Source organism: Lathamus discolor, chromosome 1 (assembly GCF_037157495.1).
Source record: "Lathamus discolor isolate bLatDis1 chromosome 1, bLatDis1.hap1, whole genome shotgun sequence".
In the NCBI taxonomy this organism is placed as follows: domain Eukaryota; kingdom Metazoa; phylum Chordata; class Aves; order Psittaciformes; family Psittacidae; genus Lathamus; species Lathamus discolor.
This window is the reverse complement of record NC_088884.1, coordinates 59,261,828-59,280,675: the sequence shown is the minus strand read 5'-3', so window position 1 is coordinate 59,280,675 and position 18,848 is coordinate 59,261,828. Positions and strand designations below refer to the sequence as shown.

The following is an 18,848-nucleotide window of genomic DNA, read 5'->3' as shown; positions in this document are numbered from 1 at the left end:
AAGCACTAAATAAAGGAGAAGATAAAACCACTTGCCTGACAAACAAAAAAGTAAATGTCTTTATCTGATGTTCTTGGCCAAGCAATGAGAACTGGACAAACTCCCCACGTCTTAAGCTGCAGCAGGATAAATACTGCTCACACTCACCTTAATGATTCAGTTCTAGCTGGGTCCTCAGCTCATGGGCCGCAAGAAGTGAGTAATCAAGACACCTCCCTCAAAAAAAGGGAACTAAACTTCTTTCCCTTGTTAACAGTGCCGCCTATTTTCACTCACAAACCTCCCAAGCTTGTCATGGTGAGCCTGGTGGATCAAATATTCATCACTCACTAATTCCATGCTCTCATTTTCATCCATGTAGGCCTTTTTTTTCCTCTTTCCGTTTTTCCAATTTGTCCAAAGAGCAAGCTGGTGCACATTTGTATAAACCTTTAATTAACAAGCTGAAAAGACATTTTTCTGGCAATGCCTGACCTTTAAGCACTTTGTATGAATTTATCGATACCAGCAGAAACAATAATTTAAAAGGTTATTTTATGAGTGCTGAATAGTTTATGGCAGCACTTTTGTCAAGATAAATGAGTTTCTTATTTTTACATTTACAGCTCTAAGCATTTTAATAAAAAAGGTTCACAAAAGTCAAAGATAATTCCAAATCTCTCCTCTATCTAAGTCTACTTGGGTTTTTCTGATGACCCCCTGAAACACGTACAGTGTGGAGGGAGCACTGAAATGTGCAGCGATGGGAGAAAGTGAAGAGATGAGTTTCAATTTGCTCAGAACTGTTTTGCTTTGATAGTATGTATTTAAGCCAAATTTACTATCTATCTTTATACTGAGACCTTTTTCAAATAAAAAGAAACTGATCAGATGTCTTTCATACTGTCTAATTAACTGAATTTTAAACCCAGCAGCACTTACTATCCCAGGCAAGCATTTGGGAGCTCATGATCCCTTGCTAACTCCCACCTCAAGCAGCAGCCTCAACCCTGGAGTGGAACAGGAACCTCAGCCACTTCATCACCCACTGTAGAGGTTAATGTCGACTGAATGCATACAGCTGCAACACAAACCATTTCCAAACGCCTGTCTTCAGTGACTTATACAGAGCAGACAATTATCTCGTATGTCAGAGACACCTTTTTTGCTTCAGCAAGCTACAGATGCCCTCAGACAGGAACATCAGCAGGCCCACTCTGTAGGTGTCCTGAAATTTCAGTTGGTGGGTAAACGTAATTAAGTAGCACGCTCCAAAGGGTCACATTTCAAACTGCAGAAACAGATGAAGAGATGCAAATCAAACGATCTTTTTCAGTGGTCAGATTACTCACTAAGAAAATAATAATTATAAGAATTTAAGAAAAAGGAAACCAACTCAAAAGCCCCAAAACAGGCGGACACAGTTGCCTTAAAAGACAAAAAAGCAGTTCCTCCTACATGATCAAAAGAAAATGAAAGATTTAGAAGTTATTGCCAAGTGCAGTTAAAAAAGAAAATAATTTCTCACTCTCAATTCTTCTATTAATACCAAATAGCATTGTAAATATTTGCTATATTTTCTCCTCTTATGCTTCTTGTGCTTTAAATCAACACCATCCCTAGTCAAGGCTCTCAAAGACAACTGAGGGATAGAAGTGTGGGGACAGTGGCAAGTGGAAGACAAAAAGTGAAACAAAGAAGTACAGTATGGACAGATAATAAGAATTCAAAGGATGAAGGCTAGAGATGTTTAGAGAATAGAAGGATGCTGAGGCAGAAATAAGGACGAGATTTACATTGTAGATGATAAGACCAAGGGCCATACATTTAGTTTTCTACTAATACATTATAACTTCTTTAGTCAATACATGAGTTTTTAAATCCACAACTTATGCACGTTTGCGATTTTAGTAAACTTCTGCCTTTCAACCCTGAATTAATAAATCTCTCTCCAGATATGTATCTCTACTTTATTGAAAGATATTTACATCTTGCTGTTTGCATAAATATATTTGTCAGACCATTGTTATGTTTGCTATGAATTGCAAATTCCTTTTCCCTCTCATTTGGATGTACTAAAAAATGCTTAAGGACCTGTTCCTATAATTCATTATCCATACAAAACTCATTGTTGAGCATGGATACATGAGCAGTTTAGGATTAGATCATAAACTGTTCGGGACACAGCTCTTCCTACATTCCAGAATTACACCAGTACAGGGAAAGTCACTGAAGTCAGTAACTGTAAAGAATCATACTCACCGAGTAACAGAAGGTTAAAAAGCCATGTAGTTTCAAAAGCTTTTCACTACAGCATGTTACCAAAATAAACACTTAACTCAGGAACATATGGGTTTGTTATATCTCAGCAGAACAGCTCAATTATTTGAGTTCAACTGACACTGCATTGCTGCATTATTTGCAAACTATTTTATACTAACATCAACAGTGCAGCACAAATACTGTGTTTGCACAGTGTATTACAGAAACACTAATCTTTTTAAACTACATATGCATCTCTCTAAGATCCAGGTCTTCGTGCGGCAAATAAGACACCTAAGCTATTAAAAAAATGTTTTTGTCTGTTATGTGTTCAATATTGGCAACAACAGTTTTACAGAATGGATTTTTAATGTGGTAGTGACAGGGGAACAGATTGCTATGGCAACAGCAAAGATGAAAATTCTTAACCTGAATGGATCGTCACTGAAGTAATTGCAGGGTTTTTTTACCCATTCTACATCCATTTTACAACTTGAACACAGCATTCAACCTTGAGCTTGCTTTATATAAATGCCAAGCACTATACGCAGCCTCCAAGTTCATTTGACTTAAAACTTGCAGCACCTTACCTCAACAATCCAGGATAGTTGCTGTCCTCTAGCTAATCTAACCATCTGAATGTTATTATTTTTCCACATAGAACACCAGAAAAAGCTCTGTGCACTTGGATGTAACTTTGAGGCTCCTGCAACATGTGCATGCATACGTATTTTTTTTTTTCCTTCTAGACTTCTATAAAAGTCTGTGAAAATAATTTTTCATTTCAAAATATGGTCAAATCACTGTGCATGGTGTTTTTAATAATCTGGTGGAATAATGGCACATTTCAGTTTCACAGCCAGACTGTATGCAAAGAGACTGCAATTCAGACACCTAGTTTGTGTAAACGGTAATTTAATTGGAATTTCATAGGCATTTACACATTTCTCTTCCAGCTTTTCAAAGTGTTTGTTTTCCCCACTTCCTTTCTTTTTACTCAGAATTCCTTAATCATGCTCTCATATGCACATCTATTATTGTTATGAAGTAGACAATCAGAAACACAAGTCCTATTGTTTTTTTTTAAATATCAGTATTTTTTAACCATCCTTTCTTTAGACACTAAAATACCATTTAAACCAACCCTCATTATAGCAAATTAACAATGACTCAAACTGCACAAGGTGTTTTTGCACTCAAACAGCCTACAACTGCTCTCACTGCCCACTACGTAGCCCAGAACCAGGGTAGCCACAGGCAGCAAGAGGCAAGGTATCACCTTGAATTCCACACCTGCTTTGAAAACAACAGTATACCAGATTCTTAGTTGCTGATGAGGTCTTGATACTCAACCTTTTCCATACCACTCATCTGCAAGGAAACCCACAGTCATATCAAAACTCACGATGGTAGCAGAGGAATACATGGAGAGGTGATGCATACAATTTTCTGCTTTTACTGCGGCTCTTAGGCTTTTCAGAGCACTCTGGAAGTTATGTCTGCTTTTACCATGGCTTTTGGACTTCTCAGATCACTATCTACTTGCCACTTGCACATTCCCATCTGGGTAAACTCAAAAGTGCAAACTGTTTGAACACACTGTGGGTGTGTACTCTGGCAAAGGAAAAACGTGATGAATAAAGTTCATGAGTTTCCCTGGTTCAGAAATCCCACTAGTTACTTATGCAAAATGACAGATAGCTGTGCCAAATTCGAGTTCTTAAACACAGCTTCCACCACATTATTTACTGGTTAGGGTTTGGGTTTTTTAAGGCACCATTATTTTTATCAAAGGAAAGTAAGGAATTTTCTGCAGTCATTAGATAGCACTCTAAATTTTTGAAAAGAAAGAAAAAATAAAAAAGAAGAAGAAAGTCTGCCTGTGTGACTGCATTAGCATGCACACACCTGTTCTGTGAGGTGAAGCTTTATTCAGAAATCATATTCAATTAATTAAGTCTCCACCTCCAGCACAAATGAGTATAGTTTCACTGAGTTGCAACAACAACGCTCAGCAGCTGTGATCACACCTATAGTCTCTTGCTCAGATGATTCGTAATACATTTGCTGTTTAAGTACTAAACTGTTCTAGGTTGATGTTGTTTTTAATGACTAATGTCTTCAAATTACTTATTCTCTGTTCAGTCTGAAGAAATGTTTCTGAGCAAAGGGGAAAATGCATGCATAGCGTGTCACACAAAGCAGTTCTCCCTCAAGTGAGTTGAAGCGTAAGCGAAAATCTTCAACAGAGCCCCAGACGCTGCTAAAGTACTACTGCTCTACCCCAGTTGCAGGACATGAGGATTAGGGTATGGAAAGAGACTGCTCTACCCCAGTTGCAGGACATGAGGATTAGGGTATGGAAAGAGAAGGCAGGGTGAGGGAAAATAAAGGAGGAAACAACCATCATTCCTTAATGATTTAGGAATCCTCACCTATCAGAATGGCCCCTGCAGCCCATTAGGAGCTACAGAAAAATTATCTTCCAAATTATTCCACTTTAGCACCCACAACGTGCTAGGGTGCTAGAACTGCTTTTGCAGTTCTTGCTCTGGGTTTTTATTATGCATTCTTCAGTCACTCCGAAGAACTGGAAAACATGAGGGAAGTGACAGCCTGAGATGATCTAATTGCTCACGGCTAACAGTCCCTTTATGTCAGGCCCTGAGCTGAACTAAGCTGAACTAACAGCTTGCTAACCAGGATAAAGAAAGTTTTCGGCTAGTTGAATTTACTTAGGAAAGTATCTAATAAGCACAGTATAAAGGCAAGGGTTAAAGCAAGGATTCTTAGCTGGGCGGAAGGGATGGATGGACAAAGACCACAAAGGCAGAGGAACAGAAAAATGGAATGATGGTTCCAACCTTTTTGAAGCATGGAAGCTATCAAATCAGTTCAGCCATAATAACTGGATGTTATTACCAAAAGTAAATTCCTTGAGCATAGAACTTGGTGAAGGAACATGAAGACTTTGCCTGAATTACACATAAAGTGTGTATAAACATGACTGATCTTAAAATTCTACTGTTAATATATTTAGTTGTAAAATGAAGCAATAACTTTCTCAGGAAATGTTAATTTGTATGGGCAGCACTTCCCATTAGCTTCCTCCATTTTTCTGTAGGCAGACTACTCAGCAATATTGAGCCACTTGCCCATCAACAAAACCCAGTGGAAAATACTGCTTTACTACAGCATGACAGAATTATCATTGCTATTGAATTTTTAACTTTGGTATTCCACAGTCCTAGGATTGCAGCTGTGAAAAATCATTACAGATATTGGTACGTATCAGCCTCCTTTGAATTAAAAGAAAAAACTGAAATACAGCAGCACCTCATTTAGTTTTGGAGGGTGATAAACTACAGTATTCACTTACAAATGTAATTGATTCTTTGATGATCCAAATAAAAGGGCTAATCTTTAATGCTGATTTGTTCAGACAGCAACAGGATTTGGCAAATTTATGCTTACATAAATAAATTCATACATACATACATAAGATATATATATATACACACACAATATATATATGTGAATACATGAACACACATTTCAGAACACATAATAATATATTAAACATAATATTTTTCCAGAGTTGTAAATAACCGAAGTGAGCACCAGTGTTTCCTTACAATAACAGAGCGAGGAAATTTTAAAGTAAGTAGAAAAACTCCTCTTCCTCCTGAGCTGCTGCATTAATATTAGCGCTAGCAGAACTAGTCTTATAAACACTAAAGTCAGCAAAGGTTCCTCTGTTTCTGAGCCTCAAAACTGCATCTGTTCTGAAGTGCAGAAATTATAAGAAGAAAAACAGAAAAAATCAAACTACAACTCTGGTCTACTATCTAGCCCACATGACTTTTTCTGGCTTCTACTTAGGATGCTTCATCCTGCTAGTCCCAGATAAACTTGGATACTGGGATGTCTTTCAAGGTAAGCCGAGTTTCAGAAAACGCTCCAATGTGCCTCTATCCAACCTAGCTCAAGCTAAAAAGTTCAAAATCACCTTCTCACCCCCACCCCCTCACCTGCTACCAAGCCTTAAAGACAATAAAATCCTGATGTGCTTCATATTTATCCATTAATATTCTCTGGACACCTGAAAGTTTGCTTCTTGGCAAGCATGGAAACATCACATTTGAGGTGGCAACAATTCTGTACCTTGAACTGAACCAACAAACACATGAAGGTACGCATGGTACAGTGTCCAGCTCTTAGGTGCCTTACTGCAGGTCTCAATTAGGCATCCAAGTTTCCCTGTGTAGGGTATCCAGAGTTTGATGGGGCACTTCAGGAAGAAATTTGCAAATCAGCACCCTAGGGCAGAAGATAGATGTCTAGATAGATGCATTCAATAGGAGTGTTTTACTGTGATACTGACTCCAGGCCTTGGTACTCTGCTCTGAAAGAGGAGACCTGCTTCACTGGGATTCACCTCCTTGAGCCCCTCCCTGAAGTCTAATAGGTGTTCAACCACTTTCACTCAAAACACACTCCAAGAAAGCTATGCTTTCCTTTCTTCCTCCTTCCCATCTTTCCCTTCAACCAGTTTCTCAGGAGTTCGTTCACTCCAGAGAAAGATTTCAGTTCCTATACTCACACATGGCTCTGTAAGCCATTTAAATATCAGAACATACCTGGGAGAAAGACTCTTCTTCCAAGATTTTCTGCTAAATTAGTCAGTGAGAGAAGAATGTGGTCTTATGGCCCAGTGGTTAGAGAACACTTTGGGGAAAAGACAACCCACAGTTCCAACCAATGTATTGACCACCTTGTAGTTCAGCCCTGTTATCAGCACAGCAGTTCTTACAATGCCCCAGTGCAAACATTTTGGCACATAGGGAATATGACTAGTAGAAATAGAGACATTATGGATTTCACCTGGATTCAGACTTGACAGCTACTGAGCAGAGTCTGAAGATCTAAGTTTTGAACTCCAGACAGCTAGGTCCATTTCAACACTGAAGTACTTCTAAAGATCTAGTTTAAAACTCTTCTGATAGACATAAAAGACAGGAGAAAATACGTCCTATTTTTCAGCTATATGTCCTATGTTTTCAGCTTGCATACTTTGCAAATTAGATAGCACAACAATAATGCCTTCATAAAGGCAGAAACATGAACCTTTATGAGTCTTAATTCAATGAAGGTCTGCGCAGGTACCCATATGGAGATCATCGCAGAGATCAGGACTTCAACCCAGTCATTCCCAGACCTAAAAGGAAGAAATTTTGTTGCTTGGGTTGTCTTTTTTTTTTTGCTGGGTTTTTGGTTTTTTGATTTTTTGGGTGGGAGTTAGTTGTTGGTTGGTTTTGTTGTTTTGTTGGGTTTCTCTTTAATTGGAAAATGGTATCTTAAATCCCAAACAATTGCCAGGGAGACAAAAGAGAACTTTACTACCTGAAATGTCTATTAATTTTTTAGACTGACTGACTCTTACTCACACAGGGTTATTTACATCATGACATTGACCAAAAAGCAAAATACTAGTAAGGGATGCTACTCAAGTCTTCAGTCATCTTCTACTTACAGACATGAAAGTTCTGTATAAGCCTCCATCTTGATGCTGCAAACTGAAAAATCATAAAATTTAGGATGAATAGGTCACAAAGATTGTGGGGTTTTTTAAGTTCCTTTTCAAAGAAAATGTAATAGTAATGATCATTAATGGCATACAAAGCCTATTGTATTACTATTAGGAAAATGGTAGTGATGCAGTCTTGTAGATTAACTCTGCTGGTATGAATCTAGCTTCACTATACTTGACTTCAGTAGAGATACTGCAAATTCATTTATTTAAAAATGCTCATAAAATTTGTTGAGTAATACTTTGTTATTAGGAAGATTTACAAACTTATTGAAGGACATGTATATCAAGTCAAAGGTTGCTTCTCCTTCTATGTAATAACTTCTAAATTCAGAAACAATTTCTAGACACAGGCTAGAGGAACCAGAGTTTAAGCTCATATTCCTCAGGACCTGAGAACAAAATATAAACACTTTGAGCCATCATACTGATAGCTCAAAGCCATTTACTCTGGCTTCAGAGCCCACATTAAGAACACAAAAAACCTGAAACCTTTTATCTTCTCATACTTAATAGGGAGGCTGGGCTTTTCCAGCAATACTAACAAATGAAGTGTCTAATTTCCTGTATAACAAGAGACATTAAAAAGTAACACAAGTCAACAAAATATAGATTATTTGCTTATATTTTGAAAAGAAAAGTGCAGGGGAAAATGAATAGTAATGTTTCATTCTGAAGAAAACATTCTAAAAGCAAATAGGGTCATGGGACCTTTTATGAGAGGACATGCTAATTAATTACTACATATATCCTTAAAAAATCATACCCCATAGTATCCCTAACAAATTTCTACAATGTTCTCATTGTTATTATGCTAAAATAGCTGTCTTTAAAAAATACTTTAGTGTACCAATTCTTTAAAGAGAAATGAATATTACATTAAATTAAATAAGGCTTATTTGTGTTTTTATTTTTCAACTTAAGGACAGAAACACTTAAGGAAAGACCATTACATCATCATTACCATTTCAGCAAACTACAGGAAACATGGTATTACTTTAATTTTATCAAACCTGTCATGAACTTTCTGGTACTACCTATTCAATCACTGCTAGTTCAGTGATTTTGCATGTAAAAATTAACTTATCTCCAAACCAGCCAGTCTCATTGTTTTATTCAGTGAGGGATACAGCAATCAAATGTTTTGTAATATCACTATCCATTACTATATGTGCAAATTTGATGACACAGTCACTGAACCGGGGTCTTAATAAAATCAAACAGGCTAAACAGAGGTCTATAATAATCATCTTATTGAGGGATAAAAAAAAAACAACCCAACCCAACCCAAACCAAAACAGTTGTACCCATTAAACTAAATGTCTTGTATAAAAGCAGTGGGAACATGCTCTTGCTTTCACTTGTCAAATCTCCAAGGACAATAAATACTGTCCAAATGGCCAAAGAATTTGAATAATCGAAAAGATTAAGACCCCAGCACAGAAAAGCAGGTAAACACAAACTCAGTTACAAGCACATGATTAATCCTACAGAAAATGTGAATTAGGCACATTAAACCCAGTGTTATGCTCAATTAAAGGATAGACTTGAACCTGTTTTCTGAAATTATTGATATTGAACACCGACTGTAAGCTCAACAAAAAGAATTTTGGTTTGTCTTACCTTGCTTGGTACCTGGCTTATTTTAAAAGGGTCTATGTTTCAGTTTTCATAATGATAAAAATCCAAGTGCAATGCAAGTCTTTCTACTCAGAGGACAAAAATGTGACTCAAGACTACAGCGTACCTTCTGCACAAGAATATCTGCACTGAAAGAACATCAAGCCTAAGAGCGATTTAAAAGCAGTCAAAGAAGAAGCAGGCTCATGATAAATAAAAGTTAGTAACTACACTTTTCCCACCCATACACACATAGATGAGTATCAGAACCACACGATATAGCTGTTAACAGGCATCCGCCAACACTCTGTCCTTGTCACTGATGGAAATATATCTATGTTGCCATTCAGCTATTCTCTAAATTTAGAGATGAGCAAATTTGGTTAAATTTGGATCAGATCACTTTCTGACTCACATTATCCTGCAAGTTAGCAATCCTTTGCACGTCACACAAAAAAGGCTACTGAATGTAATACACAGTCTCTTCCCTTTATGAGGCACTGCAAACAGTCAAAGCAAGGAATACAAAAATATATCATTAAACAACAGGAAACCCATACAAACACTTCTGATATAAACAGCAGAACAGTGCTTATGAAATATGCATTCAGAGAGCCAAATCTTTAACTAGTGAAAACTCACATAACTCCATCATTTTGAGCACGACTATCCAGATTCTTAGGCAGTGAGAGTCTGCCCTTCCATACAGAAATACCTCCACAGACAGAATTTTTTTCCCTGTCTCTTTCACATACACAAACACTTTTAATTGCTTATTGTGTAGCAATTTAACTTCAATTTTTATAAAATGGCTGTGATGTGAAGAAAAGATAACAACTAAACCCTAACATCAATAAGTGCTAATAAATATTAATATAACATAAGCACCACTTTTATTGCAATGTGAAACCAGTTTATTATCCACAGATGAAATCAAATTGCTGCCTTTATTACTGTCAGGAATGACTTCTAAGATATTTCTATTTACTACTTGAATATTCATCAGCATTCTGTATTTACAGCATCTAGTGTCTCTCTCTCTCTATGCCTGCCCCACGTTTATACATAAAATAATTTAAGAGCAGTATTTTCTGATACAGTTTTCCGATTAATTTAGACACAAATGCACATTATGAGATTAATAGCAGACCAGTTGCTAAATCTGATATAACACCAACAGAAAATCTTATCGCGCATGTATTTGCAATATGAACACTGAAAAAAGGTAAATACAGAGTTTGCAGACTGGTATCAAACACTCAAATTCCTTCAAATTAATCAACAATAATGAAAAGCCACCTTTTGACAATAAATAGAACTAAAACATTTGGCAATATTCCAAAGCCTTTCATTTCCTAAAGTGGTGCCTTTTATTAAAGTAACAGTATATAAGCAGATGTTTTTATGCATCCTGTAATTTAGAAAACCTAAGAGATGATTTCCCCAGCCCCAAAGTTGATCATCCTTCATTACAACAAACTGCACTTCAAGCCACACAGCCCTCAAATTTTTTATCCATCCCCTCACATTCTTATCCCCCCTTTTTAAATGGAACTAACTTGAAAATTCTGACATTTTCAAGAATGCCTGCCTGGTAATTTCTGTGAGGCACAGACAGCCTCCAATTACAATGAAATAACTACAGTGTATACCATTTTTAGAGCTTTTTTTTTCTTTGGTTTTCTGAAGTGAATCAAAGCTCTCCAAGGGAGCTACTCTGATAAGAGTCAGAACAATAATGTGCTATAAACCCTAAGCATTAGAACAAGGGATTCAGAACTTTGTTTACATGGATGATATCTAAGCATGTATAAAAAAATCCGAGAAACTTCCTTAAGGGGACTGCCTATATATTCCTACATTTTAAGACTTCCCCTGTTAGCAAGTTTAAATAGGTCCCCCCAAAAGGCATAAAATTCAAGCAAATGCATTTCTCTCCTTTCACCTGGTCTCTTTTGTTTGGGTCTCTGTACACAGGCTAGGTAATCACTTCTGGCTATAAGGATCCATATATACAAAGAAGCTGAGACCTCTGCCAGTCTTCTGCCGTATCAGAAATCACTGGCAAAACAAAAGTAATTTTAGTTAATCGACTTCCAGTCATGTTCCTCAGTAGAGACTCTTCCCAGATACTTGCAGAAAGAAAACCCATTCCATCAACACTGAATAAGCACATTCATGCCTACATCCCACTTCACATGAACCTATAGAGAGGATGCTTAGTGACACAAAGGCTGCAGATGACAGAACCCCATAGCACAGTCTCCAAAACTGGGACTTCCTATTGTTTCCAGGTTGTTTAAGTTCTTGCAGCATGGTGTTCGTTCGCCAGTCCCCACAGAAACAAATTTGGAGAGATTGCTCCTAGATTCTTACAATGAAGCATCACACAGTAAGTGTGAGTCTACTTTTGCTTATCATTTCCTGCTGAATACTCAGTTGCCTTCACTAGAAATTTTTGGCTATGTAAAGAATACTATGTTGGGCCTGATCAGCTCCTGAGAGTATTTATTCAGTCTTTGATACAAGTGGGAGTTTGACCCTATTGCAGACCAAATGAAAATGCAGACAGAGAAAAGCAGAAATCCATGCACTTTAGATGTATTGACCATATATGTATGTCTGGGATATTTAAAAGGAAGCCATTTATAATCAAGAAGCATAAGTGCTTATTCTGAATCTGACATTTAATATTCCATCAACAGCAACCAGCATTGCAAAATGGTTTAATTAACCTGAAAGGATGTAATTTTATGCTATTTAGCAAGAAATACAAATTTTAAAGTGCTTTTACGCAGTATATATAAAAGTAGTAAGGCCAAATCCTGTTCTTAGCTACACATATTTAAATATGGGGTAGATACATTTACCTCCCATAATAAACCAGCACTGAAGATGGTGCAAATACAAGCAGAATCTGTCCCATATATTCTATAATACATTTCCTAGAATTACCATGCTTTCTAAAACATTCTAATGGTGGACTAAAAATTAGTAAACCCCACTGACAGAACGGATCACTAGATGGTATGTGGGGCTGTGAAACCTTGGGGATCCCCCTCTCCTTGCATTTTTGAGGTAACCTGGCTGAGTCACCTGTCCTTCCCTACATTTACAAATACCCGAGAGGTTCAAGTCCCAAGCAGAATGGCTGGTCCAGATGAAAATGCTGTGGAAAGAATAATAGCAGTACACTGCCAGGCTCTCCTTGTAATGATCTTTGCCGCCCTGGCGTTGGAGCTGTAGCTATACTGGATCTCTGAACAGTTTGCATAACCCAACACCCTAACCATAATAAGAAGAGCACCTCACAGCTGATGTTAATGTCCCAAGAACAATGGCTGGCCCAGAAAACAAAGGTATGGTAAGAAGCAATGCTACTGCAGTGCTATGATCCCCTTGCCATGACATTTGCAGCCCCAATGTTTCTGGAGCAGTAGGCTTTATAATAGTCTGAACGGTAACCCTAACAATAACCCTAATCTAAATGGCACCTTGGAGCTGAGTTTACAGTCTCAAGCACCACGCCTGGTCCAGATGAAAGAAGTGCTGAAAGATTAATAGTGGCACACTTCCATGCTCTCCTTATGTTGAGCTTAGCAGGCCCAGTGCCCCTGGAGATGTAGGCATTACAGATCTCTGAACAGTAACCCTCACCCGAATCTAAATGGCGTGCTGGACCTAAGTTTAAAGTCCCAATCACCATGGCTGGCCCAGAAAAGAAAGGTGTGGACCAAGCAATGTCTTTCCAGCGCTGTGCTCCACACGGCATGACATTTGCAACCCAAGTGTCCCTGTCTATGTAGGCTTTGTGAGTTCCTGAACCATAACCCTAAACCTAACTCTAACCCTAATCTAAATGGCACCTTGGAGCTGAGTTTCAAGTCCCAAGCAGAATGGCTGGTCCACATGAAAATGTTGCGGAAAGAATAATAGCAGTACACTGCCAGGCTCTCCTTGTAGTGATCTTTCCTGCCCCGGAGTTGGAGCTGTAGCTATTATGGATCTCTGAACAGTTTGCATAACCCAACGCCATAACCCTAATCAGAAGAGCACCTCGCAGCTGATGCTAATGTCCCAAGAAAAATGGCTGGCCCTGACAAAAAAAGCATGGTAAGAAGCAATGCTGTTGCAGTGCCGTGCTCCTCTTGGCATGCCATTTGCAGTCCAAATGACCCTGGAGCTGTAGCCCTTATGACAGTCTGAATGGTAACCCTAACCTTGAGGCATAGTTTAGGGTCCTTATCACCATGGCTGTTCCAGATGAGAAATGTGTAGAAAGAAGCAAAGCTGTTGCAATGCCGTGCTCCTCTTGGCATGCCATTTGCAGTGCAAATGTCCCTGGAGCTGTAGCCTTTATGACAGTCTGAATGGTAACCCTAAGCCTAATCTAAATGGCACCTTGCAGCTTAGTTTAGGGTCCTTATCACCATGGCTGTCCCAGATGAGAAAGGTGTAGAAAGAAGCAAAGCTGTTGCAGTGCCATGCTCCTCTTGGCATGCCATTTGCAGTGCAAATGTCCCTGGAGCTGTAGCCCTTATGACAATCTGAATGGTAACCCTAACCTTAACACTAACATTAATCTAAATGCCACCTTGCAGCTTAGTTTAAGGCCCTAATCACCACGGCTGACCCAGATGAGAAAGGTGTGGACCAAGCAATGTCTTCGCAGTATCGTGCTCCACTCAGCATGACTTTTGCAACCCAAGTGTCCCTGTCTATGTAGGCTTTGTGAGTTCCTGAAAAATAACCCTAAACCTTACCCTAACCCTAATCTAAATGGCACCTTGAAGCTGAATTTCAAGTCCCAAGCAGAATGGCTGGTCCACATGAAAATGTTGTGGAAAGAATAATAGCAGTACACTGCCAGGCTCTCCTTGTAGTGATCTTTCCTGCCCCGGAGTTGGAGCTGTAGCTATTATGGATCTCTGAACACTTTGCATAACCCAACGCCCTAACCCTAATCAGAAGAGCACCTCGCAGCTGATGCTAATTTCCCAAGAAAAATGGCTGGCCCTGACAAGAAAGGCATGGTAAGAAGCAATGCTATTGCAGTGCCGTGCTCCCCTTGGCATGACATTTGGAGCGCAAATGTCCCTGGAGCTGTAGCCTTTATGACAGTCTGAATGGTAACCCTAACCCTAACCTAAATGGCACCTCGGCGCTTAGTTTAGGGTCCTTATCACCATGGCTGTCCCAGATGAGAAAGGTGTAGAAAGAAGCAAAGCAGTTGCAGTGCCATTCTCCTCTTGGCATGCCATTTGCAGTCCAAATGTCCCTGGTGCTGTAGCCTTTATGACAGATGGAATGGTAACCCTAACCCTAACCCTAACCTAAATGTCAACTTGCAGCTTAGTTTAGGGTCCTAATCACCATGGATGTCCAAGATGAGAAACGTGTGGACACAGCAATGTCTTCGCAGTGTCGTGCTCCACTCAGCATGAATTTTGCAACCCAAGTGTCCCTGTCTATGTAGATTTTATGAGTGCCTGAACCCAAACCCTTAACATAACCCTTACAATAATCCTAATCAAAATGGCTACTTGGAATTGAATTTCAAATCCCAAGCAGAATGGCTGGTCCAGGTGAAAATGTTGTGGAAAGAATAATAGCAGTACACTGCCAGGCTCTCCTAGTAGTGATCTTTCCTGCTCCGGAGTTGTAGCTGTAGCTATTAAGGATCTCTGAACAGTTTGCATGACACAACACCCTAACCCTAATCAGAAGAGAACCTCGCAGCTAATGCTAATGTCCCAAGAACAATGGCTGGCCCAGACAAGAAAGGTATGGTAAGAAGCAATGCTGTTGCAGTGCCGTGCTCCTCTTGGCATGCCATTTGCAGTCCAAATGTCCCTGGAGCTGTAGCCTTTATGACAGTCTGAATGGTAACCCTAAAACTAACCCTAACCCTAACCTAAATGGCACCTTGCAGCTTAGTTTAGGGTCCTTATCACCATGGCTGTCCCAGATGAGAAAGATGTAGAAAGAAGCAATGCTGTTGTAGTGCCGTGCTCCTCTTGGCATGCCATTTAGAGCCCAAATGTCCCTGGAGCTGTAGCCTTGATGACAGTCTGAATGGTAACCCTTAGACTAAAACTAACCCTAACCTAAATGTCAACTTGCAGCTTAGTTTAGGGTCCTAATCACCATGGCTGACCCAGATGAGAAAGGTGTGGACCAAGCAATGTCTTCGCAGTGTCGTGCTCCAATCAGCATGACATTTCCAACCCAAGTGTCCCTGTCTATGTAGGTGTTGTCAGTACCTGAACCCTAACCATAAACCTAACCCGAACTCTAATCTAAATGGCACCTTGGAGCTGAGTTTCAAGTCCCAAGCAGAATGGCAGGTCCAGATGAAAATGCTGAGGAAAGAATAATAGCAGTACACTGCCAGGCTTTCCTTATAGCGATCTTTCCTGCCCCAGCGTTGGAGCTGTAGCTATTATGGATCTCTGAACAGTTTGCATAACCCAACACCCTAACCCTAATCAGAAGAGAACCTCGCAGCTGATACTACTGTCCCAAGAACAATGGCTGGCCCAGACAAGAAAGGTATGGTAAGAAGCAATGCTGTTGCAGTGCCGTGCTCCTCTTGCCATGCCATTTGCTGTGCAAATGTCCCTGGAGCTGTAGCCATTATGACAGTCTGAATGGTAACCCTACCCTAACCCTAACCTAAATGGCACCTTGCAGCTTAGTTTAGGGTCCTGATCACCATGGCTGACCCAGATGAGAAACGTGTAGAAAGAAGCAACGCTGTTGCAGCGCCGTGCTCCTCTTGGCATGCCATTTCAAGTGCAAATGTCCCTGGAGCTGTAGCCTTTATGACAGTCTGAATGGTAACCCTACCCTAACCCTAACCTAAACGGCACCTTGCAGCTTAGTTTAGGGTCCTTATCACCATGGCTGTCCCAGATGAGAAAGGTGTAGAAAGAAGCAATGCTTTTGCAGTGCCGTGCTCCTCTTGCCATGCCATTTGGAGCCCAAATGTCCCTGGAGCTGTAGCCTTTATGACAGTCTGAATGGTAACCCTAACACTAACCCTAACCCTACGCTAAATGTCAACTTGCAGCTTACTTTCGGGTCCTAATCACCATGGCTGACCCAGATGAGAAAGGTGTGGACCAAGCAATGTCTTCGCTGTGCCATGCTCCACTCAGCATGACTTTTGCAACCCAAGTGTCCTTGTCTATGTGGGCTTTGTGAGTTCCTGAACCATAACCCTAAACCTAACCCGAACCCTAATCTAAATGGCACCTTGGAGCTGAGTTTCAAGTCCCAAGCAGAATGGCTGGTCCAGATGAAAATGTTGAGGAAAGAATAATAGCAGTACACTGCCAGGCTCTCCTTGTAGTGATCTTTCCTGCCCCGGAGTTGGAGCTGTAGCTATTATGGATCTCTGAACAGTTTACATAACCCAACACCCTAACCCTAATCAGAAGAGTACCTCGCAGCTGATGCTAATGTCCCAAGAACAATGGCTGGCCCAGACAAGAAAGGTATGGTAAGAAGCAATGCTGTTGCAGTGCCATGCTCCTCTTGGCATGCCATTTGGAGCGCAAATGTCCCTGGAGCTGTATCCTTTATGACAGTCTGAATGGTAACCCTAACACTAACCCTAACCCTACCCTAAATGTCAACTTGCAGCTTACTTTCGGGTCCTAATCACCATGGCTGACCCAGATGAGAAAGGTGTGGACCAAGCAATGTCTTCGCTGTGCCATGCTCCACTCAGCATGACTTTTGCAACCCAAGTGTCCTTTTCTATGTAGGCTTTGTGAGTTCCTGAACCATAACCCTAAACCTAACCCGAACCCTAATCTAAATGGCACCTTGGAGCTGAGTTTCAAGTCCCAAGCAGAATGGCTGGTCCAGATGAAAATGTTGTGGAAAGAATAATAGCAGTACACAGCCAGGCTCTCCTTGTAGTGATCTTTCCTGCCCCGGAGTTGGAGCTGCAGCTATTATGGATCTCTGAACAGTTTGCATAACCCAACACCCTAACCCTAATCAGAAGAGCACCTCGCAGCTGATGCTAATGTCCCAAGAACAATGGCTGGCCCAGACAAGAAAGGTATGGTAAGAAGCAATGCTGTTGCAGTGCCGTGCTCCTCTTGGCATGCCATTTGGAGCGCAAATGTCCCTGAAGCTGTAGCCTTTATGGCAGCCTGAATGGTAACCCTACCCTAACCCTAACCTAAATGGCACCTTGCAGCCTAGTTTAGGGTCCTTATAACCATGGCTGTCCCAGATAAGAAAGGTGCACAAAGAAGCAGTGCTGTTGCAGTGCCGTGCTCCTCTTGGCATGCCATTTGGAGCGCAAATGTCCCTGGAGCTGTAGCCTTTATGACAGTCTGAATGGTAACCCTACCCTAACCCCAACCTAAATGGCACCTTGCAGCCTAGTTTAGGGTCCTTATCACCATGGCTGTCCCAGATGAGAAAGGTGTACAAAGAAGCAATGCTGTTGCAGTGCCGTGCTCCTCTTGCCATGCCATTTGCAGTGCAAATGTCCCTGGAGCTGTAGCCTTTATGACAGTCTGAATGGCAACCCTAACCCTAACCTAAATGGCAACTTGCAGCTTAGTTTAGAGTCCTTATTACCATGGCTGTCCCAGATGAGAAAGGTGTAGAAAGAAGCAATGCTTTTGCAGTGCCGTGCTCCTCTTGCCATGCCATTTGGAGCCCAAATGTCCCTGGAGCTGTAGCCTTTATGACAGTCTGAATGTTAACCCTAACCCTAACCTAAATGGCACCTTCCAGCTTAGTTTAGGGTCCTTATCACCATGGCTGACCCAGATGAGAAACGTGTAGAAAGAAGCAACGCTGCTGCAGCGCCGTGCTCCTCTTGGCATGCCATTTCAAGTGCAAATGTCCCTGGAGCTGTAGCCTTTATGACAGTCTGAATGGTAACCCGACCCTAACCCTAACCTAAACGCCACCTTGCAGCTTAGTTTAGGGTCCTTATCACCATGGCTGTCCCAGATGAGAAAGGTGTAGAAAGAAGCATTGCTTTTGCAGTGCCGTGCTCCTCTTGCCATGCCATTTGGAGCCCAAATGTCCCTGGAGCTGTAGCCTTTATGACAGTCTGAATGGTAACCCTAACACTAACCCTAACCCTACGCTAAATGTCAACTTGCAGCTTACTTTCGGGTCCTAATCACCATGGCTGACCCAGATGAGAAAGGTGTGGACCAAGCAATGTCTTCGCTGTGCCATGCTCCACTCTGCATGACTTTTGCAACCCAAGTGTCCTTTTCTATGTAGGCTTTGTGAGTTCCTGAACCATAACCCTAAACCTAACCCGAACCCTAATCTAAATGGCACCTTGGAGCTGAGTTTCAAGTCCCAAGCAGAATGGCTGGTCCAGATGAAAATGTTGAGGAAAGAATAATAG

The 18,848-nt window shown here is 40.6% G+C and overlaps 1 protein-coding gene across 1 annotated transcript in view; it reads right to left on the bottom strand.

The window, feature by feature from the left end:
* Positions 1–18,848, bottom strand: part of PHF21B (PHD finger protein 21B) — a 426,009-nt gene that overhangs the window by 42,514 nt on the left and 364,647 nt on the right. The gene's annotated exons all lie outside the window — the stretch shown is intronic.